At 36.9% G+C, this 3,941-nt stretch overlaps 1 pseudogene; it reads right to left on the reverse strand.

The window, feature by feature from the left end:
- Positions 1-434: 434 nt before the first annotated feature.
- On the reverse strand, positions 435-3,705 carry LOC131409116 (olfactory receptor 52N4-like; annotated as a pseudogene).
- Positions 3,706-3,941: the final 236 nt, after the last annotated feature.

A 3,941-nucleotide genomic window follows, 5' to 3' on the forward strand; every position in this document is an offset into this window, starting at 1 on the left:
TTGGAAATAGGACAAACTGGCTTCTGGCTGTAGATGATCTCCTTCCATCAGGCATTCATCAAAGCTGATTTCACTTGTCTCAATTGTCTCAGCATCCTATTATGTTTTTGTTCATGGAAACCTTGGTTAATGATGAGACCAGAACTTCACAATATGAGGAGATGAAAAACTCATAGAAAGAGTTGTGGGCATGTCAGTAATGTTGGGATTCTGAAGACACTTAACGGTAATGTACCACTCAACACCATCCCTTGTCATAGCCAAAATTGTACTTTCACAAAGGTATTATTAGACCCTGACAAAACTGCTGACAGCAGTATCCTTTTTCTTCTACTTGCCCTCTGGATTGTCTTCCCCCTCCTCTTCTTTTTCCTTTCTTCCTCTTTGCTTCTCTTCTCTTCCCTGACAAATGTACCTTTCATATGCTGTGGGGCTTAGTGTCCTGAAAACTTGAGAGGATCCTTTGACACATCTCGTATCTGCTTTGTTTTCACTCCATAGACAATAGGGTTCATGGTGGCAGGCAAGAGCAGATAAATATTGGCCACAATGACGTGGCAAGATGGAGGAATCATGTGACCCCCAAAATGGTAAAAAAAGAAAAAAAAGAAGGCTGGACTATAGGCAAAAACAATGGCACAGATGTGGGCTGTGCAGGTGCTGAAGACTTTCTGCTGAGCATTTGTAGAGGAGAGATTGACCACTGCTGGGAGGATCACCGTGTAGGAGACTGTGATGCACAGAATGTCAAAGCCCCCAATCAGGAGGGCAACCATCAGACCAAAGATAACATTGACCTTGGTATTTCCACAGGATAACTTGGCTACAGATATGTGGTCACAGTAGGTATGGTGTATTATATTGCCTCTGCAATAGGGAAGGTGCTTGATGATGAAAGTCAAGGGAATGATGAGCAATACCACTCTCAGAAAAGTGGTAAGCCCAAGCTTTGCAATAACAGGATTGGTGAGGATAGTTGAATAGCACAGAGGGTAGCAAGTGGCCATGTAACTATCCAGGGCCATAAGCATGAGCACCCCAGTTTCTATCCCTGTTGAGGTGTAGATGAAGAACATCTGGATCAGACATTCATCAATGCTGATTTCCTTAAGATGAAACCAGAAGATGCAGAGGGCTTTAGGTATTGTAGTAGTGCACATGACAAGGTCAGTAAGGGAAAGCATAGCCAAGAAGTAGTACATGGACCTATGCAAGGTGCCCTCATAGTGGATGACGTAGAGAAGCCTATGATTCTCTATCAAAGCCACAAAATACATAGTGAAGAATGGGAAATAATCCAGTGGTGCATGTCCTCCAGTCCTGAAACTCCATTAAGAATGAATGAGGCTGGGGTCAAGTCTGTTTGGTTCAGCATTAGTACGATCAGGCTATTATAATCATTAAGCAGCTTATAGGATTTTTTTGTGCTTCTTAGTTTGTTTTTTTTGTTTTCTGATCCTCCAGGATTAGGAAAAAAAAAATAAAGAAGAAAAATCTTAGTCGTGCTCTGTCTCTCACTCTCTCTTTTTCTCATTCTCTCTGTCAAATGTGCATGTTAATATCAAAAAACTTAATATATTACATATGAGAGAATATTTACTTAAACGCACTTCAAACCAAGTATGTGTTGTTTGTTAATTCATTAATTTATCCATCCATTCAGCAAATGCATGTTTACCATCCACTATGTCCCACGTTCTATCATATATATTGTGTCTACATCATTTTGAATCAGAAAGGTCATAGATTCAGTCCTCATCAATGTGTAACTAAGGGTAGCTATGTTATGATCTTTCTAAGGATATTTTCATTAGAATATCTTATTTAAGTGTTATTTACTATACACGTCTTTGCGTGTTTTCTTATGGAAAAACTCATCGATCACTTCAACGATCTAGCAGATATGATGAAGATGTTTTTATTGTTGTTATTACTCTTAATAGGTCATATTTATGCTATGCTAAATACTGTTCTAAGAATTTTACAAATATTAACTCATTTAATTTTCGCTACAAGCCCAGGAAGTATTTTTATTCATCTTCACTTTATAGGTGAGTAAATGGAGGCACTGTGTAGATGAGGCTTCTTCATGTCTGAGTTGCTGTGCATTCAAAACCAAAACTGAGCCTTTCTCTGACCACTTTCTTTTAAATCATTTCTTCTAAATTTTGACATAGAAATCTGTGTTGGAAAGAAATAATACCATAGAATAATAATGAAAATAAAAAAATATCCAGCTCCACCATTCTGACTGTTGAAGTCCACCTTCTCACAGGGAGTCCCTTTTACCTAATTTAGCTCTCCACCAGCACTGGCCTACGCATTTCTAAACAATTTGTGTAGTTTGCTTTTCCTTACTTTTTCCTTTGAAATAGTTTTTGTTAAAATTATTATTTAGTGTTTAATTTTTATTTTATATAGGGATTATCTCTTGCTAAGTCTCATGATGAAACAATCATATTTTCTTCCCTATTCAATATTTTTCCTTTTGATAATAATTTATTTTGCTTAGTATTTGGTGTAAATATCTCAAAATTTTTAACTCGTTTTCAGTATTGTAAAACATTTTTACTATTGCTTTTTTTGTGTGTGTGTGAGGAAGATCAGCCCAGAGCTAACATTCGATGCCAATCCTCCTCTTTTTGCAGAGGGAGATTGGCCCTGGGCTACCATCCGTGCCCATCTTCCTCTACTTTATATGGGATGGCGCCACAGCGTGGCTTAGACAAGTGGTGCATCGGTGCACGCCCAGGATTCGAACCTGCAAACCCTAGGGCCACTGAAGTAGAGCACGCACACTTAACCACTGCGCCACCAGGCAGGGCCCCTCTACTATTGTTTCTTAATGGTTATAAACATGATCTATCAATGCTAGTCCTTCAAACACTGTCTGCTTCTGGGAAGTCTCTGCCCCCTTGCTTCTCTGTTTTTTGGCCCTGAAAAGTGTAAGAACATTTTAAAATTTTCATGCTGTGAAATTTAATGGTGATGATAGAGGTGCATATGTGCTTCTGCATGTCTTACTGTCAAGGCACTTAATGGCTTTTTGATACTAAAAATCTATGACCTTTGCTTTGGGAATCTTTCTTACTTAACTTTTGGTAATTTCTTCCCAACTTTATTCTTGTTAATTTTCTACAACTCCTTTTAGTCAGATATCGGTTCTTCTGAATCTATTCTCTTTTTTGTCACTACTTAAATTTTTTTCAGTTGTATCTCTCTAATTAGTTGATCGATTTTCTATAAAAGTTCTTCAGTGGAATCTCCTAAATATCTTGGTAATTTTTGTTGTTGTCTAATATTCTAAATTTCCAAGTTCTTATTTTCTTCTAAATATGGTAAATGTACAAAAATTATGTATATATATTTATAAATACATGTTATTTATTCAGCTTCTTGTACACTATTCTATAACTTCCAAGTTTTAATAATTTACTGTTATAGCTTGCATTATTGTTTATCTTTTATTTTGTGTTTCTCAATTGTCTAGTAATCTTTGACTATTAATTCAGACTTAGTAAAGAGCCTTTAGAAAGCTGTTTTGAAACTCTGGGTGATGACATAGCTTCATCAATTGGTAGCATTTACTTTGTGTGATCCTGTAGGGATCTCTATGCTTCGTTGTAGCCATCCTTGGTTACCAGTGTTCATAGGTCCTTTCTCAAGGACTTTCAATTTTTCGGAAAATAATCCACCAATCTCCATCCTTACGGAATATGTGATGAGCTACCAGTGTTCTTTATATTGAGTAGTAGAAGGACACTGGGGAATCTCACACTTAAATATGAATATTGGCTTCAACCCTCTCATATTTTATGATGCGTCATCCGTGGCCTTTGTAACATCTGTTGTACATGCATTCATAGTACTTATTAAAGTTTCTTCCCAGAATAAACTTCCAGTCATTATAAGAGAACAATTAACATTGTTTAGAATAATGG

The sequence above is a fragment of the Diceros bicornis genome, chromosome 7 (assembly GCF_020826845.1).
Source record: "Diceros bicornis minor isolate mBicDic1 chromosome 7, mDicBic1.mat.cur, whole genome shotgun sequence".
Lineage (NCBI taxonomy): Eukaryota > Metazoa > Chordata > Mammalia > Perissodactyla > Rhinocerotidae > Diceros > Diceros bicornis.